We start from the raw sequence: 16,559 nt of genomic DNA, 5'->3' as shown, positions 1-16,559 counted from the left end.
GGAATGTGAGGCTAGTTTCCAGGAGTTGAAGAAACGTTTGGTTACCTCACTAGTATTGATTTTACCGGATCAGACCAAGAATTATGAGGTGTATTGCGACGCTTCACGTCAAGGAATTGGAGCAGTGCTTATGCAGGAAGGAAGAGTTGTTTAATATGCCTCACGACCCCTTAAGCCCCATGAGTTGAATTATGCTACGCATGATTTGGAGTTAGCAGCCATAGTGCATGCATTAAAGACTTGGAGACATTTTCTGATTGGAAACCATTGTGAGGTGTACACGGATCACAAGAGTTTGAAGTATATTTTGACACAGAAGGAGTTGAACCTCAGACAAAGGAGATGGTTGGAGCTCATCAAGGATTATGATATGAAATTGCATTATCACCCCAGAAAGGCTAACGTAGTAGCTGGCGTGTTGAGCCGTAAGAGCCATGTCAACACCCTAATGACGGGAGATTTACTAAGAGAGTTAGCCGAAAATCTTCGAGAGCTATGTTTGGAAATAGTTCCAAGAGCCTATGTAGCAGCATTGGAGATTCAGTCTACTTTGATGGATAAGATCAGAGAAGCTCAAAGGACTGACAAGGAGATTGCCTCTATTAAGGAGAGAATGAGCAAAGGAAAAGCTAAGGGATTTCGTGAGGATGAGCACGATGGTTTGAAGACCGTGTCTATGTACCAAATGATTCGGAGATCAGGAAGTTAATTCTGCAAGAGGCACATGATTCACCATATTCGATTCACCCAGGAAATACCAAGATGTATTTGGATTTGAAGGATACTTTCTGGTGGACCGGAATGAAGAAGGATATTGCGGACTATGTAGCAGTTTGTGACGTATGTCAGAGAGTAAAGGCAGAGCATCAGAAGCCAGCAGGATTGCTACAGCCATTGCCGATACCCGAATGGAAGTGGGATAAGTTAGGCATGGATTTTATTATAGGATTGCCCCGAACACGTTCAGGCTATGACTCTATATGGGCTATAGTCGATCGTTTGACAAAGGTAGCTCATTTCATTCCAGTGAAGACTACCTATACCAGTGCAAAGTTGGCAAAGATATACATGACTAGAATCGCTTGTCTGCATGGAGTTCCAAGGAGCATAGTATCAGATAGAGGAACCCAATTTACCTCAAAGTTCTAGAATCAGTTGCATGAAACTTTGGGTACCAGACTGGATTTTAGCACAACCCGCAGACAGATGGACAGACCGAGAGAGTCAATCAGATTTTGGAGGATATGCTAAGAGCTTGTGCGCTAGATTACGGATCTAGTTGGGACGAGAATTTGCCATATGCAGAGTTCTCTTACAACAACAGCTATCAAACCAGTTTGAAGATGGCCCCTTTTGAAGCCTTGTACGGAAGGAGGTGCAGGACCCCTTTGTCTTGGGATGAAGTTGGAGACCGCCAGTTGTTTGGACCGGATCTGATAAAGGAGTCTGAACAGAAAGTGAAATTGATTCGCGATAGGCTCAAGGTAGCTCAATCCAGGCAAAAGAGTTATGCAGATTCTAAACGCAAGGAGACAATTTACGAAGTCGGAGACCGAGTTTATCTTCGAGTATCACCACTTCGAGGAGTTAAGCGCTTTGGAGTTAAGGGAAAGTTAGCGCCACGTTTTGTAGGCCCATACAAAGTTTTGGAGTGTATGGGAGAAGTAGCCTATAAGTTGGTATTGCCCGAAGGATTGTCAGGAGTACATGACGTGTTCCACGTATCCCAGTTGAAGAAGTACCACGTAGAGATGGCTGATATACCGCTGAGAGATACAGTAGCACTGGAAGCAATTCAGTTGGACAATGATTTGACCTATGAGGAGAAACCAGTTAAGATTCTAGAGTATGCCAGTCAAGTCACCCGCAGCAAGGTTATCAAGTTTTGCAAGGTTCAGTGGAGCCACCACACGGAGGATGAAGCCACCTGGGAAGGAGAGGAAGATTTGCTGAAGGACCACCCTCACCTATTTTCTAGCCAACCCGAATCTCGAGGGCGAGATTCATCTTAGGGGGGTAGGTTTGTAACATCCCAAATTTTCAATTTGGAATGTTGTACACTAGATCATCATTTGCATATCATATTTTGTTGCATTCTGGTTGATCCTTGAAATTCTACGCAACTGAAGGACCCTTGGAGAGAGTTGGGAATTTCGTTATTTTCATATTTGAGTTTTCTCAAATTTCGAAAATAGGATCATTTGATTTTATTTATTTTATCTTCAATTATTTCTATTACGAAAATATGAGAGAGGGAATAAAATGACTTTCCCAAAAGAAAGAAATATTGAGGATTTAATAAAAAATCAAATAAGATTTTTTTTGGTTTTATTTGCTATTTTATTTGAATTAGGGAAAAAAAATGCGCGTTTTTCAAAATTGCATTTAGGCCCCAAATAAATGTTCATCCTGTGCGGCTTGATTTTAGAAGCCGAGGAAAATTTATTTCTGGATTTTTGGAGTCCGTTTAGTATTATTTTTGTTTTTTTTCGAGCGTAATTATTTTAAAAAACGAACCGACCTAACCGGGCCGTGTCCGACTAGGACCCTTGGCCCGACCGGCCTTCAAATAGTGCCCTGAGGCCCCGAGGCCAGCCCAAGCCGCGCCCCGCCCCCGAAACCCTAACCCTAGGCCACGCAGCCGCCGCCGCCGCCCGCGCCGCGCCCGCCACCGCCGCCCGCCGCCTCGCCACCGCCCGTGCCGCGCCGCTCGCCGCTGCCGCCGGACCGCCACCGCCTCGCCGGACGCCGGATCCGCCACCGCCGGAGGTAGTTTTCCGTCGGTTTTGTTTGGTTTTTTAGTTTTGGTTTTTTTAAATAGATCGGTTTTTCCGGTTTATTTAATTAGCGAGCGTTCGTCTGTTCGTTCGTTTTAACGAACGTTCATCGTTTTTCTTTTTCTCGGTTTGAATCCGCGATTTCTCTGATCGCGATTCCTGATCCGATTTTTGTTTTAGTCTAACTTTTCACTCGTTTATCAGAATCAGGCGATTCAAGCGCCTGGTGTTTCGTCTCGAAACCCTCTTTCCGTTTAACCAACTCAAACAAGTTTTTGCCACTGTAAAAATTGCCCTAGATCCAGAATAGTAAACGAAGCCTGTTTCTTTTGTCGTTTGTCCTTCGTTGCTTCGGTCGATTTGATTCTTTTTGCCAACCGGAGTTCTTAAGTTGAACTTTCTGGTTAGATATCTTATTTGAGTTTTACCATGCATTAGTTGAGTACTTATTGTATGCTTGTTTGTTTGCGATAGAGTACCCGAAGTGAGCCACTTGCTATTTCGAATCGCTAGGTTTCCCGGATCATCAGCAAGGCAAGTAACACTTTGATCATGTTTTCCCACTACCCAGTTTTATTGCATTAGATCAATCCTCACACATTGCATGATTAGGATCTAATTAAATTGTGGGTTTGGGAAGTAGTTGAGGTAGTACCTATTACCTGATTATTATCAAACCTTTGGGAGTTACTTCTACGTTTGCTTATTATGCCATGCTATGCTAGTAGACGTGGATTGGGTGAGTGTATCCATGACAGATGTGAGATTGTTAATTAATGGTTTATTTAAGGTGGCAACTTAAATACACATCTGGGTGGATTGAGGCACCTGGGTATTCCAGCGATTGCCTGTTTGTCTTTATGGACCGCCACCCAGGCTCAAAGGGATCATGAGATTATTCATGCTAGAAACATCCGTGTGCAGCCACAAGCTATTATGGGCTCTAGCATAGTTGATTAAGTTGTGCGAACTCTTACAGTGGTAGACTAGCAGATGTAGGGGAAAGTAGGTGTAACGGTCTACCCGATCAGAAGGTTCTAGCGCTTCTGAAAGACTATGTCTCGGTTATCCATTTTCTCAAACACCATGTAGTGCGAGAAACCAAATGGAGGCGATCGAGTCTTGTGGGGAAAAGTGCGCAAACCTCTACAGAGTGTATAAACTAATCATGATTAGCCGTGTCCCCGGTTACGGACATCTTGAGTATCTAGTACCTGGATTATCATGTGAATCTCAAAATGTTACTCTAAAAGTAATTTTGTTGGGTTTTGTTTAATGATGATGCTTAATTGGGATTGAGAATGCTGTCAACCATTCTCAATGTTTAACAACTACCATGATAGTTAAATAAAATTTATTCCTTTGTAGTAGGGAAAAATTGGCTTTACGCAAAACTGTAACCATAGAGCTTTACGAAAAATTTATTCCATTACAATAAACATTAATGTTGCAGACTTTTCAAACGATGATTAAGGTGCTTTTAGGTCGTGGTTCTATACTTAGTGATGCTGTTGGAGTTGATGGACTCACTTATCTTCGAAGCCTTCCGCTGTTAACGTTATTAGATGGCCTTAATCTATATTTATTGTAATAACTTCTCTTTTGAGACACTCGATGTAATAAGTGTGTGATTGCTACTCTGTTATAAATCCTTCAAGTATTGTGTGGTGTCAGCATTACTGATCCAGGGATGACACCTGATCACAGAGATTGGACCGTTTGAGGTCTGGTCACTACACTTAGGCTCTTCTTACTTCGTATTCCTTCATCCATCGTAATATCACCCAAAACTTGAAAACTTCAATCACACAAAACTCAATAAAACCTTTGAGAAATCTGTTAGTATAAGAAAGCAAATCACTACTATAAGTACTGTTGCAAACCCATTCGTATTTTATTTTTGCATTATATCTACTGTATTCCAACTTTTCTATGGTAAAAACTCTTCAAAGGAAACCATAGAATCATCAAAACAAGCACACAACGCAAAGAAAACAGAATCTGTCAAAAACAGAACAGTCTGTAGCAATCTGGATATTTAGAATACTTCTGTAACTCCAAAAATTCTGAACAATTAGGACAAAGTAGGAAATCTGTATATTAATCTTCTGCAAAAAGAATTAGTATTATATCACAGCTCTGTTAAAAATGAAAATTATTTTTCTAGGCGTAAAAGTTTTTGTTTTTCAGCAAGATCAAATCAACTATTACCCAACATGATCCCAAAGGCTTTGATTTGCACAAACACTAATTAAAATACAAAAAACACAATCATAACAGTAGCGTAATTATGCAAACACTCAAGAATAGAAAGAAAAAGACAAAATTAATTTTATTCATTGGGTCGCCTCCCAACAAGCGCTATCGTTTTACGCCCCTAGCTAGGCATAATGTGAAGGATCTAAGTATGTCATATTTATTTTTCTTTTCCTTAGTGGTGTTTTCCTCGGGAGGTTTTGCAAACACAACATAAAACACCTTATCCATAGATACTTTAGCACTATCAATTTGCTTATCATTATAACCCCTTTGATTTCCCGCAACAATCCAAGAATAGTGTTGATTAACATCATTGAAAACTTGTTGGATTATATCTAAACACAAGGACTTCCTTCTTAAGATTCTCATCAAAGATTTGATTATCCCCAAGAAAATGTCTTAGCACATAATCACTATTATAAAGAATTTCATCTATCACCGGTTTTTCATGATTCGTACCATAGAAAACAAAATTCTCCCTAGCTTCCCATAGTATGTAATCGAATTCATTCATAAGGACAAGTGTAGCCAAATTTTTAGCCTTAGGATTCTTTATAACGAGTAACTCAAAAACAATCTTTGCAAGGTAGGATGAGTGTGGATAAATTTATTTTCAAGTTTCAGAACTAGCGCTGAAATAGCTTCTGCATAAGATTTAGTCCTGTTAAGTATAGGATCATTATCAAGACTTAAATTTCCAACACAACTGAAATATTCTTGGATACGTTACTTTCCTATAACATTCCCTTGCCCTAGAACAAAAGTTTTAGCATCCAGATTGCCAGAACGTCAAATTTTAGGAGTTAGGCCACCATCTGTTTCTGCCATACCAAAGTCACTCATGGTGACAAGAACTCCATGAGAAATGCGAACAAAAGAGAGGGCGAATAAAACGGTAAATTTTGTGAAGTGGGGGGAGGAAAATGAGAGGCAAATGGCAAATAATGTAAATTGCAAGGAGATAAGATTTGTTATTAGGAACCTCGAAGATGTTGATGATGTCTCCCCGGCAACGGCGCCAGAAATTCATTTTGATGCGGCTTGAACTACGTCGGTATTTCCCCAAAGAGGAAGGGATGATGCAGCACAGCTACGGTAGGTATTTCCCTCAGTGATGAGACCAAGGTTATCCACCGTCGACCACCTCCAGCCTCCATGGGCTACTGTTCATCCACGGCCACTGTTCATCCAGCCTCCACCGGCTGCTGTTCATAGAGCTTCCACGGGGTCCTGTTCATCCACCCCCAACCGGCTGGGGTGCGGTGGCCTCCTCGGCGTCCTGTTCATCCAGAAGCAATGGCCTACTACCACAGGGTCCTATTCATCCAACCCCCACCAGGAACTGTTCATCCACAGCCAACCACCCGGCTCGACTCACCATGCCTCGACTCGTTCTACATACTGCGTGCACGGTAGCAACAGTCACTATTCATCATGAGGCAACCCAACACCGGCTGGCTACGTCTCGCACGGGCTCGATCGGCTTCAGTAAGCAGTAGAAGTGATCGATCACTCGGGTTCAGTTAGCAGAAGCAGAGAAGGAATTGTTCGGGTTCAGTCAACAACGAATGAATCGCTCGGTTCAGTTAACAGCCAAGGGATCGATTACTCGGGTTCAGTAGCGTGTGATTGCTTGGGTTCAGTTAGCCAACGCCTCACACACACACGCGTACATGAGAGAAACGCGCAAACCACAGTGCATCGCTCTGCCCTGACTACCCACCGTAACCGGGAACTCCGCGATTTTTTCCTCACCCCCACTTCTACCAGGATTTTTTCTGTCATGGGCGGCCCAAAGAATGTCATGCAGCCACGTCTCTGGCCCGCCCAGGACGAAAAGCCCATTTTCTGTCATGATTTTTTGTCATAGAAGTAGGAGCCCACCACATCTATGATGATACCGGGTTTTGTCACGATTATCGTCATAGAAGTGTCATAAGCATGACAGAAAAAAAATCGTTCAGCACAAAATGTCATGGATGTGTCTTTTTTTTGTAGTGATTGCTATTGCATTCTTCATGACAAATACATGTTCCTTCGACTATGAGACTATGCAACTCCCGGATACCGGAGGAATACCTTGTGTGCTATCAAACATCACAACGTAACTGGGTGATTATAAAGATGCTCTACAGGTATCTTCGTAGGTGTTTGTTGGGTTGGCATAGATCGAGATTGTGCTTTGTCACTCCGAGTATCTGTGAGGTATCTCTGGGCCCTCTCGGTAATGCACATCATAATAAGCCATGCACGCAATGTGACTAATGAGTTAGTTACCGGATGATGTATTACGGAACGAGTAAGACTTGCTGGTAACGATATTGAACTAGGTATTTAGATACCGATGATCGAATCTCGGACAAGTAACATACCGATCACAAAGGGAATAACATATGTTCTCATTACGGTATGACCGATAAAGATCTTCATAGAATATGTAGGACCCAATATGAGCATCCAGGTTCCGCTGTTGGTTATTGACCGGAGAGGTGTCTCGGTCATGTCTACATAGTTCTCGAACCCATAGGGTACGCATGCTTAACGTTCGATGACGATTTTGTATTATACAAGTTGTGTGATTTGGTGACTGAATGTTGTTCGGAGTCCCGGATGAGATCACAGACATGATAAGGAGTCTCAAATGGTCGATAGGTAAAGATTGATATATAGGACGATGGTATTCGGACACCGAAAGTGTTCTGGGGGTATCGAGTACGTATCAGGTCAGCGAAAGGGGTTCCGAGCATCCCCCCGGCAACTCCATGGGCTTAATGGGCCAAGAAGGGGGCAGACCAGCCCCTTAGGGGCTGGTGCACTCCATGTAGGCCGAAATAGGAGGGGAAGGAAAGAGGATAAGAGAGAAAGGAAGGGGAGGGATTCGGTCTCCCCCTTCCTTCCCTCCTCCCTCCTCCTTCCTTCCCCCTCCAGAAGTTATGGTAAGGAGGGAAAATTGCACTAGGGCCCCAAGTAGGATTCCTCCTACTTGGGCGCCCCCTTGGCTGCTCCCTCTCCTTCCCACCTATATATATGAGGGGGGAGGCGCCTAGAACACACAACAACATCTGTTAGCCGTGTGACTCGATTTGTTGCAAGAGATCTATGGCCAAATTGGCTCGCATCTAGTATAGATAGATGGCATGGGATCTAAGGACTTGGCCATAAGATTTACACAGATGATTACAAAAAATATGACTATGTGAGTCTGATCTTGGATCTAGTGAATTCCGCCATGAGATGGAACTCCTCATCACTCTCCAAAGAATTGGTGCAAAGATCCCACTGGTCCCAGATCTTCTCTTCAAATCATGTCCCCTCTTGAAGTTGAGTGTTGCGACTGACATGATCGTAAGGTGTAGTAGTGGAAGGTTGGGAGAGAAGGTTGGTCATAGCAATCCGATGGAAATATGGTGGCCGCAGTAGCCGGAGTGGCCCATGACGCGGCTAGGGCGAGGGGCTAGGGCTGGCAAGGCAATTAGCATATTGTAAGCCTGTTACTATGTAATAAAAACTCCTTTTTACCTCTAAAAATATGGAATTAAATTGAATCAAACTATAAGGAAATCTTATATGTTAACTGAAAAGCATGAAGGGTGTAAGAGCATCTCTAGAAGATTCCGCAAACCGTCGTCGTGCAAATTTTGTTTACGGTATCCTGCGAACAAAATTTGCGGTGCAACGAACGCAGAGACAGGACAGATCCCACAAATGTCACGAAATTCTTCCCGGTTTTCAAACTAGTAGTTCGCGTAATTTAAACATCATCGGAGTTCCACATAAACATATACAAGCTTAATAAAACGAAAAGTAAACATAGTTCGCGACATAAACATAGTTGATAAAACATACTTCAAACTTAAACTAGATCATACTTAAATTTAAACTACTCGCCATCGGAGCTCTATTTGTTGTCGCCCTAACCATCACCGGACTTGCCGACGCTGAGGTGGTGCTCCATGAGAGAATTGGAGAGGACGAAGGCGAGCTAGTACTCCTCCTTCAACGCGTCGAGTTGCGCTGCTGCAATTTCGTCCCCAACGGTGGTTGCTGACGAAACTATGTACCTAGGGTAGGGTCATGGATCTGTCCAAGATACCCTCCCCAAGGTAACCTCTAAAAGGACCAGAAGCAGTCGAAGAAAAATCATCATCCACTCGACCGTAAAGCTATGTTCCACTCGACAGTCTTGAAGACACTCGACGATACAAGAAACCACTCAGAGTGTAGAAGGCCTAACATCACTCAGGATGACAACGGTCGATCATTCACTCCGTAACCTTAAAGATCATTTATATCTCTTTATTGCTAGCGTTACCAGTAACGCCCTGCCTTAATGTACATTGAACCCTTTGTAACATGGGCTGGCTGGGGTCCTGGCGCACTCTATATAAGCCACCCTCCTCCTCCCCGACAAGGGCTCGCACCCCCTGTAACTCACACGCATATATCCAGTCGACCGCCTCCGGGCTTCGAGACGTAGGACTGTTACTTCCTCCGAGAAGGGTCTGAACTCGTAAAACTCGCGTGTACAACTCCTCCGTAGCTAGGATCTTGCCTCTACATACCTACCCCCCCATTCTACTGTCAGACTTAGAACCACGACAGTTGGCGCCCACTATGGGGCAGGTGTCTTAGCGACTTTTTGGAGAAGTTGCAATTTTTCCGATCCCCTTCATCATGGTTTCAGGCGGAAGTTTGGCTGAGCGCCGCGAGATCCATCTTGGCGTGCTCGTGTTTATTGCCGACGACTCAGCTTGGCTTCAGGAGGCTCCACTCGACGTCGACGCACTCCCCGTCCGCGGGGCAACGCACTTTCGTGCGTATGTCCGCGGCGTCCTCCTGCGGCAGCCGTCGACCCAGTATCGGTCGGCTCCTACGGCTTCCCCCTCCCTGCGACCCGCCAGAGCAAACGTTCCGGTCGATCGAGGCTTCAGCGGTGGGTGAAGCATGCGGTGGTTCGCCAGTCGGCCACCCCTCAAGTCGCGGCAATCGAGCCCGACGAAACTCTCTACGGCTTGTTCGATCTGTCGGCTGGCTCCGTAGAGACTGCATCCGAGTGCGATAGCAGCGACCCTGCGGCGGAAGTTTTGATGGTCAATGGGCCATGCAGTCCTCCTGGTTTCACCCGTGAAGATGGAGGCGATGGGGACGGCGATCCGTCGCGCGTTCATGAAGAGTACCGCCCCGAACCCCTATCTTCACAGCGAAGAGAAGAGTTTCGCCGCCGGAACATGGATGCACTGCACACTCCTATCGTAGGAGAAACCCCTGAGGCCCAGGACTTGGAGGCGGCGCGCCTGGCCAACTTGGCTGAGCGCACTCGACTGGAGAATCTCCAGCACGCACTCGGCGAGCGTGCTCCACGGTGTGCTCCTAAATCCAGTCGACGTCAACTCTTTCCGCCTCCGACTCAGGTATACCAAACTCCGATCCAGAATCTCGCAGCTACAGCCCGGATAGCGGAGTCGATCCAACCCAGTGCCCAGTGCCAGTTTTGATTGTTCCATGCCAATATTATTCAACTTTCATATACTTTTGGCAACTTTTTCTACTATTTTGGGACTAACATATTGATCCAGTGCCCAGTGCCAGTTCCTGTTTGTTGCATGTTTTTTGTTTCGCAGAATATCCATATCACACGGAGTCCAAACGGAGCAAAAACTGACGGAGATTTTTTTGGAATATATATGATTTTTGGGAAGAAGAATCCACGCGAGACGATGCTCGAGGGGCCCACGAGGTAGGGGGCGCGCCCCTGACCCTCGTGGCCACCCCATAAGGCAGTCGACGCCCTTCTTTCGCTGCAAGAAAGCTAATTTCCGGATAGAGATCGTGTCAAAATTTCAGCCCAATCGGAGTTACGGATCTCCGGGAATATAAGAAACGGTGGAAGGGAAGAATCTGAGAACGCAGAAACAGAGAGAGACAGATCCAATCTCGGAGGGGCTCTCGCCCCTCCCGTGCCATGGAGGCCATGGACCAGAGGGGAAACCCTTCTCCCATCTATGGAGGAGGTCAAGGAAGAACAAGAAGGAGGGGGGCTCTCTCCCCCTCGCTTCCAATGACACCGGAGTGCCACCGGGGGCCATCATCATCACCGCAATCTACACCAACACCTCCGCCATCTTCACCAACATCTCCATCACCTTCCCCCCTCTATCTACAGTGGTCCACTCTCCCGCAACCCGCTGTACCCTCTACTCGAACATGGTGCTTTATGCTTCATATTATTATCTAATGATGTGTTGCCATCCTATGATGTCTGAGTAGATTTTCGTTGTCCTATTGGTGGTTGATGAATTGCTATGATTGATTTAATTTGCTTGTGGTTATGTTGATGTCCTTTGGTGCCAATCATATGATTGCGTGCGTGCATCACACCATAGGGTTAGTTGTATGTTGATAGGACTATGTATTGGAGGCCAAGAGTGACAGAAGCTTCAACCTAGCATAGAAATTGATGCATACGGGATTGAAGGGGGACCAATATATCTTAATGCTATGGTTGGGTTTTACCTTAATGAACATTAGTAGTTGCGGATACTTGCTAATAGTTCCAATCATAAGTGCATAGAATTCCAAGTCAGGGATGACATGCTAGCAGTGGCCTCTCCCACATAATACTTGCTATCGGTCTAGTAAAGTAGTCAATTGCTTAGGGACAATTTCGCAACTCCTACCACCACTTTTCCACACTCGCTATATTTACTTTATTGTTTCTTTATCTAAACATCCCGTACTTTTTATTTACGTATTCTTTATTATCTTGCAAACCTATCCAACAACACCTACAAAGTACTTCTAGTTTCATACTTGTTCTAGGTAAAGCGAACGTCAAGCGTGCGTAGAGTTGTATCGGTGGTCGATAGAACTTGAGGGAATATTTGTTCTACCTTTAGCTCCTCGTTGGGTTCAACACTCTTACTTATCGAAAACTATTGCGATCCCCTATACTTGTGGGTTATCAAGACCTTTTTCTGGCGCCGTCGCCGGGGAGCAATAGCGTGGGGTGAATATTCTCATGTGTGCTTGTTTGCTTTATCACTAAGTAATTTTTATTTGTCGTTCTTAGTTGTTTTCTATCTTCAGTTATGGGTAGGAATCGCAAAATACCAAAATAATTAGTTGTACCTACTAAACCAATGGTTGAAGAACCACTCAAAATCTATCACACTTCTGAAGCCTATTACTTGGATCATCCTCGATCCCTATGTGCTCGTGCTGAAACCCCAACTAGCTTAGTTGAGGGAAAATCCTTAGATGAGCATGCTTGTTGTGTGCGACACCGAATATCTGAAAAAGGGAAACTTTTACTAGATCAAATTCATCGTTTGCAATGCTATGCTTGGAATTTACGTGAAATATATGATTTTACTTGTTGTTCTGAAAACCCTAAGAAACACCTTCCCTATCAATGTGAGTTTGGTGATAATGGAATCGTATCTTCATATGCTAAGGGTGTTTATAATTACTATGATGTTCAACAAATTGAAGAATTTGTTGCTTTTAAGGGTGCTTACGAAATTGCTTCTTTGATTGAAAAGTATGGTGCTACTCTTTACAAATCAGAAAATTTTGCCATACTTAAATATTGCTATGATAATTATGCTTCTAATGCCTATGTTGAACCATATATTGAGTACTACTGCGCTGTCCAAGAAGAGACTAATATTTTGTAGGAGTCTATGGAAGAAGAAATTGATGAAACTGTGAGCTCATTGGATGAAAAAGATGAGGAGGAGAGCGAAGAACAAAAGGAGGAAGAGCGGATTAGCTACCCGTGCCCACCTTCTAATGAGAGTAACTCTACAACTCATACATTGTTTAATTTCCCTTCGTGCTTACCGAAGGATGATTTTGATGATGACTATTATGATCCCTTTGATTCTCTTGAAATATCCCTTTTTGATGATGCTTTCTATGCTTGTGGCCAAGATGCCAATATGAATTATGCTTATGGAGATGAACTTGCTATAGTTCCTTATGTTAAACATGAAATTGTTGCTATTGCACCCACGCATGATAGTCCTATTATCCTTTTGAATTCTCCCGACTACACTATATCGGAGAAGTTTGCACTTATTAAGGATTATATTGATGGGTTGCCTTTTACCGTTGCACATGATGATTTTGATGAATATAATATGCATGTGCTTTTTGCTCCTACTTGCAATTATTATGAGAGAGGAACTATATCTCCACCTCATTATGTTTCCAATATGACAAGATTGCAAAAAACTGTTTATACTATGCATTGACCTTTACTGTGTGTGCATGAATTGTTCTTTTATGACATGATGATGCATAGGAAGAGAGTTAGACTTCATCATTACATGATATATGTTACCTTGTGCTCACCACTAAATTACAAATCATTGTTAATTGAAATTAGCTTTGATATACCTTGGGATCCGGGTGGATCCATTACTTGAGCACTATATGCCTAGCTTAATGGCTTTAAAGAAAGCGCTGCCAGGGAGACAACCTGGAAGTTTTAGAGAGTCATTTATTTCTGTTGAGTGCTTTCATATAGTTTAAAAACAACAAAAATAAAGAGGGGAACCCAAAACTTTTTCAAAAAGGAAAGTGAAAGTGAGAAAAACAAGCATTGTTGAAGTGGGAGCTAGCCTTGAACTTTGTTCATGCTCATGGAAACTTTGTGAATCTTGATTACAGAAACTTTTCAATAAAAATAATTATACCCTTGTACAATTCCATTTTATTATAAAAATAATGTGCCAAGGTTTGCCTTTAGGATGTTTACATTTGCTTGATGGTTTGTACGGTGCAGGACAGAAACTTTGGCTGTAGTGCGTGATTTTACATTTTTAGCTGGAATGTCAAATGGTTCTGATTCTTTTTGCACTGTCTTTATATACAAATTATTTATTTTTCCTAATTTTTGTAGAATTTCTCAAGTACCATAAGTATAGTGAATGTTCAGATTATTTCATATTGTTCTGTTTTAGACATATTCTGTTTTTGATGCATAGTTTGCTTGTTTTGATGAAACTATCAAATTTATATTAGTGGATTAAGCCATGAAAAAGTTATATTACAGTAGAAACAATTCTAAAACAAAATATGAATTGGTTTTCAACAGTACTTAGAGTAGTGATTTGCTTTATTATAGTAACGGGTCTTACCCAGTTTTCTGTTGAAGTTTTGTGTGGATGAAGTGTTCGATGATCGAGAAGGTCTCGATGTGAGAAGAAGAAAGAGAGGCAAGAGCTCAAGATTGGGGATGCCCGAGGCACCCCAAGTAAATATTCAAGGAGACTCAAGCGTCTAAGCTTGGGGATGCCCCGGAAGGCATCCCCTCTTTCTTCGACAAGTATCGGTATGTTTTCAAATTCATTTCGTTCATGCGATATGTGCAATCTTGGAGCATCTTTTGCATTTAGTTTTCATTTTTCTTTTCTGCACCATGCTGGTATGAGATAGTACTTGGTTGATTTATAGAATTCTCACTGCACTTCACTTATATCTTTTGAGTATGGCTTTATAGAATGCTTCATGTGCTTCTCTTATATCATTTGAAGTTTGGATTGTCTGTTTCTCTTTACATAGGAAACCGCCATTTGTAGAATGCTCTTTTGCTTCACTTATATTTGTTAGAGCATAGGCATATCTTTTGTAGAAAGAATTAAACTCTCTTGCTTCACTTATATCTATTTACAGAGATGACAGGAATTGGTCATTCACATGGTTAGTCATAAAATCCTACATAAAACTTGTAGATCACTGAATATGATATGTTTGATTCCTTGCAATAGTTTTGCGATATAAAGATGGTAATATTAGAGTCATGCTAGTGGGTAGTTGTGGATTGTAGAAATACTTGTGTTGAGGTTTGTGATTCCCGTAGCATGCACGTATGGTGAACCATTATGTAACGAAGTTGGAGCATGAGGTATTTATTGATTGTCTTCCTTATGAGTGGCGGTCGGGGACGAGCGATGGTCTTTTCCTACCAATCTATCCCCCTAGGAGCATGCGCATAGTACTTTGTTTCGATGACTAATAGATTTTTGTAATAAGTATGTGAGTTCTTTATGACTAATGTTGAGTCCATGGATTATATGCACGCTCACCCTTCCATCATTGCTAGCCTCTCTAGTACCGCGCAACTTTCGCTGGTACCATAAACCCACCATATAGCTTCCTCAAAACAGCCACCATACCTACCTATCATGGAATTTCCATAGCCATTCCGAGATATATTGCCATGCAAATTTCATCATCATCGTATACATGACTTGAGCATTCATTGTCATATTGCTTTGCATGATCGTAAGATAGCTAGCATGATGTTTTCATGGCTTGTCCATTTTTTTTATGTCATTGCTACGCTAGATCATTGCACATCCCGGTAGACCGCCGGAGGCATTCATATATAGTCATATCCTTGTTCTATATAACGAGTTGTAATATTGAGTTGTAAGTAAATAAAAGTGTGATGATCATCATTATTAGAACATTGTCCCATGTGAGGTTATCAAAATAAAAGTGGCGAAAGAAGCCCCCCAAAAAAGAGAGAGAGGCCAAAGAAGCCTACAAAAAATAGAAAAAAACAAAAAAAACAAAAAAAAATGAGAGAAAAAGAGAGAATGGGCAATGTTACTATCCTTTTACCACACTTCTGCTTCAAAGTAGCACCATGTTCTTCATATAGAGAGTCTCTTGAGTTATCATTTTCATATACTAGTGGGAATTTTCATTATAGAACTTGGCTTGTATATTCCAACGACGGGCTTCCTCAAATGCCCGAGGTCTTCATGAGCAAGCAAGTTGGATGCACACCCACTTAGTTTCAGTTGGAGCTTCCATACACTTATAGCTCTAGTGCATCCATTGCATGGCAATCCCTACTCACTCACATTGATATCTATTGATGGGCATCTCCATAGCCCGTTGATACGCCTAGTTGATGTGAGACTATCTTCTCCTTTTGTCTTCTCCACCATCATATTCTATTCCACCTATAGTGCTATGTCCATGGCTCACGCTCATGTATTGCGTGAAAGTTGAAAAGGTTTGAGAATGTCAAAAGTATGAAACAATTGCTTGGCTTGTCATCGGGGTTGTGCATGATGTGAATATTTTGTGTGGTGAAGATGGAGCATAGCCAGACTATATGATTTTGTAGGGATAACTTTCTTTGGCCATGTTATTTTGAAAAGACATGATTGCTTTATTAGTAGGCTTGAAGTATTATTGTTTTTATGTCAAATAATAGACTATTGCTTTGAATCACTCGTATCTTAATATTCATGCCATGATTAGATATGTGATCAAGATTATGCTAGGTAGCATTCCACATGAAAAATTATCTTTTTTATCATTTACCTAGTCAAGGACGAGCAGGAATTAAGCTTGGGGATGCTGATACGTCTCCGTCCTATCTATAATTTTTGATTGTTCCATGCCAATATTATTCAACTTTCATATACTTTTGGAAACTTTTTATACTATTTTGGGACTAACATATTGATCCAGTGCCCAGTGTCAGTTCCTGTTTGTTGC

Source organism: Triticum urartu, chromosome 4, assembly GCF_003073215.2.
Source record: "Triticum urartu cultivar G1812 chromosome 4, Tu2.1, whole genome shotgun sequence".
NCBI lineage: Eukaryota > Viridiplantae > Streptophyta > Magnoliopsida > Poales > Poaceae > Triticum > Triticum urartu.
The sequence above is the reverse complement of the archived record's forward strand: the minus strand, read 5'-3'. Positions refer to the sequence as shown.